The 16,093-nt window shown below is 33.2% G+C and overlaps 1 protein-coding gene across 2 annotated transcripts in view; it reads left to right on the top strand.

The window, feature by feature from the left end:
• The window catches only part of LOC145684064 (uncharacterized), a 204,591-nt gene that overhangs the window by 84,587 nt on the left and 103,911 nt on the right, over positions 1-16,093 (top strand). For both annotated transcript variants that reach the window (XM_081755911.1, XM_081755910.1), the window contains exon 2: positions 15,502-15,614. The gene's annotated coding sequence lies outside the window, so the exon portion shown is untranslated. The remainder of the gene's footprint in view (positions 1-15,501; positions 15,615-16,093) is intronic.

Here is a 16,093-nt window from a genome sequence, read left to right on the forward strand (position 1 = left end):
TTCACCCTAAATCCTGATAAGCTGCAAGCATTTCATCCACCATCTCCTTGTATTTAGGATCCCGTCTTCTCCCAAGGAAGTTTTGGGTTCCTTTCGTAAAACTCATCCATGCGCGCTTTTCTTTCTCTGTGAGACGTGCCTCAAAACCTTTATCTTTCTGCAGTTCTCGTGTCTGCTGACCTACAAACACACCCTCTCTTATTTTTGCAGCTGACAGTCGAGGAAATGTGTCAGCAAGATATGCAAAAGCTTGCCCATTGGGATCCATTGCCTTCACAAGCTGTTTGATAAGTCCAAGTTTTATATGTAGGGGTGGAACAAGATCATTTCTAGGATCTACAAGACTGTTCCGTTGCACATTATTTTCACCAGCTGTCCAATTGCGTTTAGGCCACTCCTTTTTCACATAGTGGGAAGTTCTTTCCCGACTATCCGATTCACACAAAAACCATGCATACTTCGTGTAACCTTGTTGCATCCCTAATAATAATGCTATTAACTTGAAGTCACAACACAACTTTCACTTATGTTCACTGTACTTAATTAAGGGCAATATCTTTCCGAAAATTTCATAATTCTCTTTGGTAAAAGTGGCATATGCAACTGGGATTGAAGGCAGTTTATTCTCGATATGTAGCAATACACCTTTTAAGCTATTCTTCGAAGCATCCAAAAATAATCTCCATTCACCAGGTTCGTATGTTACGTGCAAGGCTGTCATTAATCCATGAACATCATTGGAGAATGTCACGGAATTAACACTGGCAAAATAAAACACAAAAGTATGTTCTCTGTTCCTGAAGGTTATGTTGGTTGTTTCATGGAGAATGTTATATTCCTGTAACCTAGAGCCTAACAATTCTGCTTTCTGTTTACTGAGTCCTAAGTCTCGCACTAAATGATTTAAATCATCTTGCTGTAACACCGTGGCGTGCGCGTACTCGTACTTTGATACGGGTGTGCCACACGTCGTCTTGCTGAAGGCAGATCCGGATAAACAATATGTTTCTTTGATTTGCTGTTCGTGAATCCCTGAATTTTGGTTAAGCACAAATAACAGTCTGTCAAATGGTCCCTTGGTTCCCTCCAAACCATCGGTACAGCAAATAATGAAACATTTTTTCCTTGCCACCACTTAATTAATTTACAATAACATATAACACAACACATTTTAGGTGAACACTTCTTATCAAAATCACCAGCTCCGACGCCAAAGTACTGCTTATATGCTCTCTTGATGATGGGTGTGATTTTCTTCCTGTTCCTCCACTCAGGTACTAACTCACCTAGTCAACTTCTCCCTAAAATAGGAAGAAATGTTTCTTGTTTAACTATCATTAAAGTTAAATGGTCAAAATCTATAGCAGAAACAGTTGCTCCAGTATCAACCCAAAACTTAACCATTTGCTCATCATATTTTAAATAAACAAAAAGATGATCTCTGTACGTAGTTGTGTTAGTCAACAATCCTACCGACTGCGATATTTGTTGAAATACTTTTGCAATGCTTATAATTAAATACAAAATATCATCTAACAACTATTTTTCCACTTTTTATTAAGTATTACCTTTTAAATAAATATTAAAAGAAATACTATAATCACGAACCATTTCAACAGAAATTATCCGATTAGTTTCTAGAATCTTTTTTAAATTCGCTTTCTTTATTTTCTGTTTGCTTTAACGGTATGTGCATATTTTCATAACAAATTCACTCTTTTTATTTATAACAAATATCAAATTCTGAGACTGTCTCAAACCCCTAACACATTTTTCAACGAAAAAACTTTACACTATTTTCTCTTACAAAACTATTGTTACAACTTGAGTATAGTATGCCTCACTAACTAAAAAATATATATTATTGTAGAGGACTTATTGGGCTTTCCAGGCCATGTAAGTAATACCTGAAATGATGCTAGGTGGAGGGACAACATGAATAAAAAATCAAGAGGCTATTATGAAACCTGATAACATTTAAATATAAGAGGTACCGCACGCTGAATATGATGTTTCAGTGCCACTATGTTGTAGAGCATACAAGAATAAACAATAGATAGCTCGCGACTTTTCGAGCAGCTATGAAGAATACCTTGCTGAAGTATCTTCTGAAGATATAATTTGAATGACCCACAACCTGACAATTTCATCGAAATAGAGGACCCTAAAACAGAGTGCATTAGACCAGCAGACTTTGTTCTTGAAATTTTAAAGGTGGTCCCCAAAATAGTACTACATATCGTTGTATTGTGACAGTATTAAGAGTCCTACCTCATGATGAATATGAAGTTATGGGCCTTAAATCAGATATGAAAAAGAAAACATTTATACCTGGCGAGACGGATCTTTTATTCATTAATGAGTCAGATATAATTGGCATTTTGCCTGCTCCCTTAATAGTAATATGTGGTAAAAGATATTACCTCAACTATTTGATGAATGGTCGTATATCAAAATCTCACTTTTTAGACATAAAGAAAGAGTAATAATGATGTGGACAGAAAAGCAATTGAATATGTAATAACTTGTCACCTATTCCTGATAATAACGATCTGGAATATATGATCAATTATTGAATATTTAACTTTTTCCTATTCTGTGGAATTGAATTATATTTCTTTCTTTATGTCTGAAAAAGTGAGATTTTGAGATACCACTCTTCGTGAAATAGTTGATTGAAGTACTGTTTTGAAAAGATTGGTGATATGTTTGAAGTCTAAAAGCTACAAATTTTTGTAGGTACTCCAATGAAAACATGACAATCTTGGAACTTTTCATGTTGTGCAACAGAAGTGTGTATCTACATTTATTATTCAGTACAGGCTCTGAAAAGTTCATCATCATCATCTTCTTTTTTTTTAATTTCAGTGTTAATGCTATCATGTTCAAACATGAAAAGGGCATGATGTTTTATAATTGATAGTTTCTGCATAATATGCACCTTTTCATGGAAACAAAGCGATTTTGGGTGAAGACAGAAGATGAATTAATTTTTTTGACTTTAAGCCTGCTTCCCATCATCACATGCATAGTTATTACTGGTAGAGTACGTACTAAAAAAAAGAGTTATTAATCATTCAACTTTAGGTAAGGAATAATTTACTAACTATCAGATAATTACACCAAATTTTGTCATCTGAAACGTTATAGAAGAAGAAATTTGTTATAGCACCCAGTAATTGTTAGTCTTCAATCTTGCAAGTTATACAGGTTTTTCACTATAGCCCCATTGCTGTTCCAAAATAGCCTCAAATACAGGGCCAATTTGAAAACACATGTTTTCATTTTTTCCAGGAAAACTAAATGTGATAACGAAAAACACCTGAGGTATTTTTAAAGATGTTTGTGCAACGAATATAATAATATTTTTTAATTGTTTATAACGCAAGCAGTCTTCGCTGTATACTCAAAAGTATGTTTTTTTGTTTCAAAATTACCCTGCTTGATCCAATATATATACAGAGTGTCCCAAAATTAATGGTACCATAAAATACTAGAAAGACATAAAAATCATATTTGCTTGACATGTTAAAGGCGTGTTACATAAATGTGCCAGAGATTCTCCATACATCATTTAGGGATTCGCCGAATGTCTCTACGGCAGGGGCAAGGAAACGGTGCAGTAAATATGTTAACCATACAGAAAAAAGTGTGTTATTCATGGCACGAGTGCACACACATCTACAATGGGAGTCAAAGCAAGGATCACTTATCATGTTGCATAATCTCAGGAGTCAATGGAAAGTGGTATACCAGATAAAAGCTTGCAAAGAGAGAGGATAGAAGTAAGAATAAGTGTAACTAGTGGTGTCATGTAATGAAATGTCTGGAACAATCCACAACGACGTACTGTATTTGTAACGTAGTATTTTACACAGAATAACCCTACAAACTACTAGATAATACGTGTTAACAATAAACGTACCTACAGAAGATGTTCAAAGTGCTACCTTTCTCATCTATGCAAACGCGCTAATCGTGAGTTTCTAATACATTCCATCATCCCCGGTGTGTTACGTAACTGTTCACACGCATCTTCAATGCGATTTAGTAAATCGGCAGATTAAATTCCATAAGTGTGAAGTCCCTTTCCCCCCACATTCGAAGCTGTCTAGCTCCGCCCCTGTCCACGTCCGGACTATATGTCATATAAACTTTTTTCTTGTTTCGGTATAGGAATCCGTGGTTTCAGTTTATCATTACTTTTGGGACACCCTGTATATATATATATATATATATATATATATACGAATTCTGAATATATATTAACCAAAGTAACTCTGAGAAAAATATCTCAATTCAACAATATTAAATGGTTTTCAAAGTGACCTCAAGTTCATAATACAGTATACAATATGAAGTTGGAAGGGTTGGAGGTAATGACACCCTAACTTGAATAGAGATAAATTAGGTACAACTGCATCTACTACTGTATAGTACCATTAATCGGGACCATTTGAAGTCCTCCATCTGGGATTTAGGTCTAAAACTTTTTGTACAGAGGTACAATGTAATGTTGTTTTGTGCCAATTTTTCATCACAAATAGGCATCCAACGTTATTTTCAACTTACATTTAATAAGCTAATAGTTCTTTCAAATGTATGTTTATTGAATTATAATTGTCTTTGCAAACATACACGACAATAGCGCCTCATATTGCATACTGTAAATGTATTTAAAAATTTAGGTTGATTGGGGCAGTATTTGATATTTTTTAATTGATCTAATTTTTCTCATGGGATACCTTGGTCTTACACGTATTAATTTTACAGGTTAGATTCACAAAACTCAGAAGTCGAAGATTGAAGAATACATATAAGAGATTATCAAATGAAGTCCACTCTGCACCAGGGAATAGTTTATGACATAGGATTGTATTCTAATGCTATTTGTGACATTAGTGTAGTAATCATTGTGAAACGATTCTGTTTCCAGGAGTAGTATTTGAACCATGATAATCACCATCCCAAATTCTTCAAAGTTGGATCTGGTGGCAAACTCTGCTGAGCAACAAAACAAAGAGTTGGATTAAGGCAGCCTGTCTAATGTTACAAACAGAAAACAAGACGTAGATCATAATGCAGTAAGTTGTTGAGCAGGATGAAAATAAACCATGGATAGAACAATATTTGAAGTGATTTTTCATTACAGCTTTAAACTGAGATATTTACAGTTACAGTGCATTTGTGCTAAGAACGACGAATGGACGCCATCTTTGTCAATAGTCAAATTTCTTTTCGGTAATAACATTGCAAAAAAATTTGCGTCACCATCACGTTCGGATGAGTTCCTTAACGTTATGGAAGCACACAATGGAAAACATGTTCGTGACACTGCAGACGGATTAAACTTATACTGTACAACTGTCATTCGATGGCTCCCTGGAATTATATAGAGAAAACGTGGACACATGAGTGGCATTTGAAAAAAAAAGAAATGCAATTTTTGAGTTTTACGTCCCACGGTTACGCCGGTTAGGCTAAAGGAGACGATGATGATGAGAGATGAAGGAAATGGTGGAATGAAGAAAGTGGGAGGAAACGGGAGACCCCCGAGAAAACCCACGCACACGGTGTTTGTCCACCACAAAGTTCACTTGGCGGGAGCAGGGTTTGAACCCGGGACCCCAAACACCAGAGGTGAACGCTCTACCACTGAGCCACCGCGGCCCAAAGAGTGGCATTTGAGTGAACACTGGCCAACAGGAGTTGTTGTCTGGAGGGGAGCAGTTATCTGAGATTTTCATACCTTCGAACGCCTTGAAAGATTTTCTGCATTGAATTTGCTACTTCTGACAAAACAGGGATCTCTTACGACAACCGTATGTAATCAGGACTGTTGTTGGGTCGTGATCGATGTTCAGAATTATTTATTTATTAACACATTGTAATCACCTCACGGATTGTGTTATTACTGGCGTGGTACGTATGATCCTTCATGTGTTTCATTGTCGAGGCCAAGCTATCACTGTGGATCATTATAGTCCCGGAGTAATTGAAAGGCAACAGAAACATTTTTGCAAGCATCCCCCAATGTCCTACATACTTGTTTTCCACAATATAATTTATTTTAGCTTGTCACTTAAAGAACTCTCCATGGGTTACAATATGAAACATTTTCTCTTCCACCATATTCTGCTGACGTCTGCCTGTCTGATTACCATCTCTACTGGTACCTGGAATATTATGATTTCTTCTTGTCATTGAAGACCTTTCCTGATGACTGGATAGTGTTACGTGCGGCTGAGGACTTCTTCACCTGACAGACTCCTCGATGCTTTTCGTTACGAAGTCCAGTCGTTGAGAAAGCAATGGAAAAAGTTGATATAGCAACACAGACTCTTTTCATTATTGTGTGATGTGGCAGACAGAGACATTTTTGATTATTGAAGTACTGTAGTTTTTATTCTCTCTCGTTCTTTTTGATTTTGCAAGTGACGGTCTTACGACGAACATTTCATTTGAACTAATAAAAATAAGAATAGTCATTTTTAAAACCATATTGCATGTCTTATTTAAGTAACATTCTCGAATATAACATCGTAAGGCATTTAATGACATTGAAGTATTATGTAGAAAAATGGCTTTTCGTCTTAACTTTGAGTAAACAATGTTACTGGAATAAATGTTTTCTTTTTGATGTAATTTAGTTTATAACAAATATAAGCATCTTCCATATCAGTTACAATCTTCAAGATTTATAGTCACATTAAATAGAATATATAAATGATAACTTATAATAAATATCCATAGTTTGTTAAATATGAATTCATATCTTGTTCTCTGATCACAACAGAGCTATTATTAAATGCATTGCAGTTTGTGTAGATTGCAGTTTATAAACATATTTTACACATTTACCTTATGGACACATAATAATTTTATAGGACTAATATATCTAGCTTTCTTTAAATATAAATATATATCAACACTAGACAATATAAACTTTTATATCATGTTTTTAGTTATACGGAGTATAATAAATTTCAACATTAAACTGTATGTTCTACGTAATTTATAGAACAAAAATAATATATTAAAACGAAGTTAAAGGAATAATAAAAAATACGAGGATGTAATTGAAATAAGTAATTATTATTATGTGTTTATCTTGAATTTCGTACATGTGCAATGCATTTCAATATTAGATCTACAAGCAATTAAACCTTACACAAATATTTTACAGATTCTTTTACGTGTTATCAGTGTCTGAAGAAATAATGCCAAATTTTATTTCAGAACCACAAAGACAGAGAGAAATATGTACATGAACAATGTTCCTATTTTAATTAGATTATTTTATTTTTATATTTATTTGTATATTTGGTGGTTAAAATACTTCAATGTCTTGGCATCTTTAAATTGAAACTTTTGTTCCTTATTATCTTCATGTGATACATCTTGTAATTGTTATATGTATTAAAACTGATAAAATAAATAAAAACAACTTACTGTGTTCATGTACTATCAACAACTAGCATGTGCCATAAATAGTGGAAAACGAACGTTCTTATTTTATAATTTTGAAAATCAAACAGCATTCTATTATAACTCTGCTTAATTAACTTATCAATTAATAATCCAACTTATTCTCGTTGTCAACATGTAGTATCTCTATCTTTTATCCAAATATGTAAAAAAATGTCCTGAAAACCATTTACAGGATTTATGAATAGTTATTCAGTTGGTAAATGGAGAAATGGACATGAAGCAGGTAAATATATCACATTGGAACATTTCAATTGTGGTGCACATTTACCACCTCGTAATTACGAAAAAGAATGTTATGTAGTAGAATCTTTCTTATTACTTATCTACTACGATAATTTGCTTAAATTCAGTTTCCATCATGTGGGCTTTGTAGTTAATAAACAAAATGCTCGTGGGTTTTCTCAAGGTTCTTTCGTTTCCTTCCTTTCCATTATTACACTATTATCATTTAATCATCATTACTACCTCCCTTAGCCTCGGAGCATAACTATGGTACGTAAAACTTTAAAAAAAATATGTTTAGATATTTTCCACAAGTGAAATCGTGACGATCCCATATAATATTCTCCTAAAAATAATACAATATTATATTTTACTAAAAAATCAGCACAAGATTAATATATGATGGTTTTGGTTTCTTTCAAAGCATTGGCCGTGTCATTTTATATTGAACTGAATTTGAAAACACTTAGTATTTATTGTAAATCAACTGAGCTTGATTCCCAATCAGTCTTACTTACTGGCATTTTTGTTTTCGATTTTTCGATTAAGTGACAAAGAAAACGTGCAATTATAACTCTTAACATTTAGAAACGTGATGTGGAGTTGCCATGTAACAGCCTCGTCTTAGTAATTATGTATTTGTTTTACTTGTATAAAATGAAATGAAATCTTTGAGTTTTACGTCCCACTTAGGTTAGGCTAAAGGAGACGGTAATGATGAGAAATGAATGAAATGGTGGAATGAAGAAAGTGTGAGGAAACGGGAGAACCCCGAGGAAACCCACACACACCATAAAGTTTACTTGGCACGAGCTGGGATTGAACCAGAGACCACATGCACCAGAGGTGAACGCTCTACCACTGAGCCACCCCGCTCCCTACTTGTATAAAGCAAAGTCTACATGAAAATTTAATACATTTAATATATAAATAAGTATTATCACGTTTATCTGCCGGTTTGATAATTAGTGAAATGTAATTTTTTCAATAATATTGTGACAACGTATAAATAATGATTCTGACAAACTTCCACATCAGACATTCTCACCTTATTCATTTTATTTAGTGAGTGAGCATTTCATATTGTAAGTGCTGAATCATCTCTGTGTTTATTCGGAACATTTTCGCAGAATGTCAAAAAACTTTGACCTCAGAGAACGTTTAGGAGTAGACAAAAGTCTCAAGAATCAGGTTTTTGAGGATAATATGATCTCTAGTAACCCCCAACTATCTTTTCTTAATTGAATTGGAATGATTAACATTGTTTTGAGATTTTAGCTTTAGAGTTTGTAATGTGTGTTACTATTATTGCTATATTTTACGTATGTCCTTGTCATATTTTTTGTGAAATAATTTTATCATTTTACCTTCCTTTAAATTTCATCTTTTCCAAACTGTATTCTGGTGCATTTATACTTGATTTTCACTTAACTGTTGAATTTCTGATGTACAGGAAGTACCGGCAATTAACCTGATCATGACGGTGATAAATAGCTCGATACGGACATCCCATTAAATATAAAATCCATAAATCAATAAATAGCGTGTCTTTCACACCTCTGGAGATAGTTTATCCTTTGCTCAAGTTGTCGAACAGTATTTCGGAGATAGTTGTGATAAGTCTAGGATGATTCATATATTTTATTCTTGTAGATGTTTAGTCAGAGAAGACAGTATCACCTCTGTGACATGAGGATCTGATCTTTCCAATCTTAGAACCAGAGAAATCTTAACTACTACAAATATGTCAGGAGCCATTACTCATAAATGTTGCGTCCGGATGATTTTTTAGTGTACGATGAAAAAGCATCTGGTGTGGTATTTTGGTAACAGCGTCTCCCTTCACCACATTTAGAGCGACTTTTGCTTTTCTTTATTCAAGGAACTTGTTCAATTATTTTAGGTTTAGAGAAAGATCATATGGAAGCTTTAAGTAATGAAACATTAAAACACCCATGTAACAGGGATCTTTGTATTCTTTGTGCTCCGTATTGCCTGCTTTTCTTGATGGAGCTTACTTTATTGTGCATGAGTGTTCTAATATTTTAGAACTATTTCTAACGAAAAATTATGATCCCCAATGGCAATGTACTTAGTTTCACCTGTTTGTTGTAGCAACAACATTGCTCTGATTCAGATAAATGTTCATGTGTGTTTTGTGGCTTATGTTAAGTTTATTTATTAATTTCCACTCCAGATACCTTCTGGGTATTAATTGGTAACTATAACTGAAGTTATATTTTATTGTTCTATGTTTCAACGAGACAAACTATCGGTTTCTGACAAAAAACATTGGCCTCTTCCTTGTCAAATGAAATGAGGTACTTATTAAACTTACATCCTGTCTAAATCAGAATCGGATATCATTTTTCACATAATTGAATTATCTGGTTTGACTTTTGTTCATAGTTTAATATCGCATAGTCCCAAGTGCCCTTCTCTTTGAGATATGAATTTGTCTTGTGTACCTTAACCACATCTATGATTTTGGTAACACCTATGCTACGATCATACTGTAGACGATTTCGATAAAAGTTATACTATTAGTGCTTGTTTAGTCAAGTGCTCATTTATCTATGCTAATACCATTCGGTATTGTTCATCATATGGCAATTCAGAATTCTGCTAATCATTGGTGTTGATAATCTTGAAGGAAGTTTATCTCTTTGGTTTAATTCTTTTGATTGTTTATAAGAATCCCAAAGGACGTGAGTTTGAATGACCGTTACTTTGCTACATATTTATTTTCATCCATCATTGCTCTTAACAACACAATTACACAGTAATTTCAGCAAACGTTTTTAACGTTGTACAATTGTACCTGGATATTAATATGCTGCATACAAACAGCTGAAATTGTGAGATATTTTGTTGGAATTATCTTTATTGCTAATGAGAACAGTTTTGTTTCTAATGTGTATTGTCTGTATTCTAATAAGTTTTGCCTGCTCAGTGTACAATGTTTAAGCTTCAACACATCAGATGATTCAGCTTTGGTACATTGTGTGTTTATATCCAGTAAGTATTAAAATTCTCCTAAATATCACTTGTAAACAATTCTTTCAGCAATACATTTTAGTGAGACGACAAGGCTTAATCAGGGTGATAACATCAGTGTATTAGATTCTATGGTTACTCCTGGATACCAACGAGCTAGCGCGCAATCTAAAACGCCTGATTGGAAATTGTTTTACTCAAGCACTCTCACTTGGCTTTGTGTTTAGTAGCTATTTTCTGCTGCGAATGCACATTCTCTAACACGTAGCTTCTTACATAGCTGATAGAAATATATTGCAGTTAGTAAAGCGTAATTTGACGAGCTGGAGGGTGTGGTTTCATACTAACTGCCGATACTACGTTATCATGGACACTCTACATTCGATATATTTTTTGCGTAATGGGAAGTCCCTTGACATATTTCTATTTAGTGTGTGTCTGTTTCGTTTGTATTGTGACGATAGTGATGTCATTTGAATATTCGATATATCGTTACAGAATATGCAAACTTCAGAAAAAGTTTAGAAATCCCTAATAATACTTTTTAGAAATTTAGAATAACTATTGTCTGTGACCGCTTTCTCACACTTAATCTCTGGATCGTACACTCTGTAAAGAAAAAATAGCGACACTTGCTCGGACATGGTTTTCGCAACATACTTTAATCAATATGATTTTTTACATGAATTCCTGATAATATTACAATGCATATTCTTAATAAGCAGTCCATTCTTAATACTTGCGCCAGAGTTTCAAGCTTTTGACATGAATTTAATGAATTTATATGCATAAATAAGTAGCTATGTGTGTTTTGAGCAAAATCGTTTATAGGAAGAGTTATACTAAAACTGAAAAAGATCAACAACAATAGTAGCAAAACAAGAAATAGAATTTCTTAAGGTTAAGACATATTGTGTGCAAACATCGGGAAGTACGATACACCAAACTAGTATTTTGTATGTGCACCATGGGCTTTCCGCAGTGCAGCGAATCATCGGAGCCCTTTAGTAACAAAGCTATTGCAAAATGCAACCTCTATATCACGGAATAACACCCGGATTATCTGTTCCTTGAATTCCATTCTATTTTAGATAGTTGTCTATTGAATCTTCTACTCATATTGATCCACAAATTTTCAACTGGATTCATATCGGGTGAGTTTGTAGGCCACATGAGTCTCTAAATAGTCATATTCTTGAACCACGTATTAACGATTTTCGCTCGGTGACATGAAGCATTATCGTCCTGGAAAAGGAAGTAGTTCAATTTTTTTTCAGAATTCATCTTTAGCTGTTGTAAGAACTTTACGTACCAGAATTTGAAGATGTTTTCGTGCATCAAACGATCCTTCACATATATCCGTCGTTCTGACGTCTTTAACGGTGAACCATGCCCATACCATCACTCAGTAACTGAATATTTGCATCTCTTAAACAAAATCCTTGTCAAGTTCCTTTCTTGTTCGTATCCACAATTTCACACCACCATCGTTTCCCACTATTCTAAACTTCTTTTCAATGAAGAAAACGACGTGCTTTCAGTTGTCATAAGTCCAAGTTGCATATCGACTCACAAAACCACATGTTGAAGTCCTCTGTGTTTTCTCAGTTTCGACTTTCTACGCGGTTTCTTGTTTGTAATATCCTCTTCGTACAGTCAAGACAATACAGTTGTACGAGTAACTACAGTTCCAAGATAATGTCAAACTACAGAAGCGATTTTTGGAGAAATCACTCCTTAAATCTGCGGTGCTATTGATTTCATTTAGCAATCTGCTCTGGGTGATGCTTTCTTTTTTCTTTCACACTGTTGACGAAGGGACGATTTGTTATGCTGTTTCCACTTCTGAATTACTCTTCGTGCCGTAGAATGATGGATTTTCAGTATTCCATCTATTCCTTTAGAGATTTGTACTTAGCTGCGCAAAGCAAGAATTATGTCTTGTTCACATGGCAACAAGTCACATTTCTTACCCATCTTATTTGTTTACAGTCCACATGTAGCAACAATATCACACACAAACAACGCTGCACAACAACAATTTTGCCACTTGACACTGTCCAAACAATGAGAAAGCAAAGAACAATCGTAAAATCCTATTTACCTCAGCCTACACATCACAAATGCAATGCAGAATTCTCACTACAATAATTTACGAGACGCATTCAGAGCCATCTAGCGAAAATATTACTGATACACAAAGAATTGGCAAGCAATGTCGTACAACACATGTGTCACAGATAACACAAATAAACTATCCCATTCTTCATTTCCTTCTATTCCTCTTCTAACGGTCTGCAACTATGGTTTTCTGTGTAAGTTAGCTTGAAAATTGAGGTGTCGCTATTTTTTCTTTACAGAGTGTATTAGTTTTCGTTCGGTAAAGCACCTTTGTACAGGCTGTTTCTTCCATTATTTTAGTCTCTACTCTTCTTATGCATTTCCTACATTATTTACTAGTTTAACCCAGCAGACAATCAATGCTTAAATTTATTTTCCGTTTTGATAGTGATAGTATGGTTTACTTTCTGATTTTTAGCATAATACATTTTTTTAAAAAAAACTATTATTTTACTTTTTAAATATTAACTGGATTCCATTTTCCGCTTTTAATTTCAAATTATGACGAATGAAAACTTTTATTTTTCAGTGATGAAAATATAAGATTGAAGATTGTCCACAATAGGCAGAAACTAAGTTATGAGAGCAAAATAAAAAAGTGACTTTCTTAAATTGAAATTTTATACACTGAAAACGAAAGTTTTAAAAGTATATACTCATAGCCGCAGGAAATGGAAGACTCATGTATCAGAAGACACACACAAAGAAAGGAAAATGACCAACTGTTAATTAAAAGAATCACAAATCTGTGTAAAAACCTGTTTCAGTCTTGTGATGTTTTTATTTTAGCATAACAGACAAAATTGAATATGAGTGTTTGCTCTAAAAAAATAATAGAAATTTAACAAAACATGTTATGGGTCAACTAGATTCAAACCGTTACAAGGAAATTTTTAACATCTGGCTGTTTTACAATCTATCATCTTCCAAGCTTTGTTAATGACGAGAATTGATATTTTGATTCAGATTCCTAATAAGGAAAAAAGTTGAATGAGGATATAAAATTTTTCTCACAAATACCTGATATAAGCACACTAACATCAATATAAAAAATCGCAAATATACCTCATTATACAAAACAAAGTACATCACAGGTTTGAATTTATCACTTTCTTCTAAAGTTTGAGAAGATCCAGAAAATGATGAAAATATTCTCCAAACATGATTTAAATCTACAGAGCATCTAATAGAGTCATTCTAGACAAGATGTAGATTTCACAAAAGTAGAAACTTATTTATTTGCTAGGACGTATAACTAAGTTGTTTCCCCTTATTGGATTTTACCTCTGCCACATTTGTACTACGCAAGTGTACTACGTAAAAATAAGGTTATGTTGTCCTCTGTGCACTCATATCAAATTATAGGTGACTACAACGGACCGTGCCCATTTCATATTAGGTGGCACGTGGTATATAAACCTAGATCAATAACTTTTTGGGACGCAATTATACCAAAAGTCCATTATAATATGGTGCCTCGTTGAGATAAATAAACACACTTTTCTATTAGATATAAATAGCAACTGTAAGTGTGCATTTAAGGAAATATACTTATAAATAGGTAATTCAGGAACGAATTCTAATAATTCGTGAACAATTTTTTCCTATTTGATTTTTCCTGTTTTTCTATTTCATAAGTGTTTAATGGCGCTTTATTGAAATGGAGTCTGCATCAGAGCACAGAAGTTCGTGAGAAAGGAACTTCTGTTAGTATTGTATAATTCCACAAGAACTTCAAAACAAAGAAGTCTAGTTTACTAAGATGTAGATGATTAATACAAGATAATTCAAAATCTTAATGATCTCTCGACTCTCTTACGTTGAGTGTAAATATTATGTAGATTATATATTCTTATATTCAATGTATTAAAGTAAATGAGGAGAACTGAAGAAAAACTATGCGTTTGTATATAGATATTTCCAAATTTCTAATATATATAGAGAGAACAAAACTAAGAATATTGAAATAACTTGTTTACATACCTATACATAGAAAGCAATAAAATGTAAATTCCTTAAACACTGATATCAATTTCTTGTAGAAAATGAAATTTTCTTTACTTACTATATTCCTCATAACTAACGGAAATATAAATTTATAATCGAGATAACATTGCTTATTTACATGACATACTCATTAGACATCAGGATCTTCAAGTTTGATGGTAAGAAATCATTTTGATGTGTACGTATATACCATGATCTAGGAAGTACTCTTAACATATAAAGTGAGTTTGTAGTTTTGTGTTCACGAAAGTGAAATACATTTGCTCATAAGAACAAACACTTTGCAATACTATTTATACTAAAAGAAGTTGTAACCAATATGTGTAAACTATGTTAGGAAATCAAAAGAGTACACAACATATGAAATACGTTGACACAAATAGAAAATATGCTATCTTTTTAAACTTATAAACTAACTTTATAACAAATCTTTATTTTTGTAGCAAAATACTATAATAAAAATAGTTTCTTTTGTTTTATAGTTAACATTTTACAGTAATAATTTCTTATGTAGGTGAGCAATATCTGATATTTATTCCTTAGAAGGAAACAAGCAATCTTAAGTTAATAGTTTATAATTATTTACGTATGTTATATTATTCATTTTTCAAACAAGTTATTAATAAAAAGTTCAATAATATTTATTCTTTCATGTTTCTACAGGACATTGCCAGCGTTTGCACATTGGACAATAAAACACTGAAAATATTGAATTTTGGAAAATGTGAACACGATAGTGATATAAGTTCTTTTATACTTCTGGCATCTGCGTAGGGGTATGTACGTTTAACTATTCTTTGTAATTTTATCTTGTTGTATATACTTAATGTAAGAATGTTAGTTTAATTAACCTATGTAATATACATATCTTTCGGGAAGACCTTACTCTCGGTAAATTACTATTAAGGCTGAACTCACAGAATGTTGTTTTGTTTATTAGGCATTTAAAGCTACTCTTCCTCATGGAAGTTAATACAGACAATTTCGCTCTATAATTTCTCGGCTAATGATTTACTTGGTACAAAGGCACATATTTTTTTTTTGTCAAGAAATATTGGAAATTATTAACTGCGAAGCGAAATTTATTAAAGATTTAGACGTACATTTTTTCAGCAGAGATCAAAAGTTCAACTGGATGGCACAATACAGAATTCGATGTTCACGTTTCTATCAAAAAGTGTAAGATTCGAACTGGATTTAAGGTTAATCTCTTTTAGTTTTAGATTCAGAAACACTTTATGGATCATTTCATACA

Source organism: Thermobia domestica, chromosome 4, assembly GCF_964235325.1.
Source record: "Thermobia domestica chromosome 4, izTheDome1.hap1.1, whole genome shotgun sequence".
NCBI classification, from domain to species: Eukaryota; Metazoa; Arthropoda; class Insecta; order Zygentoma; family Lepismatidae; genus Thermobia; species Thermobia domestica.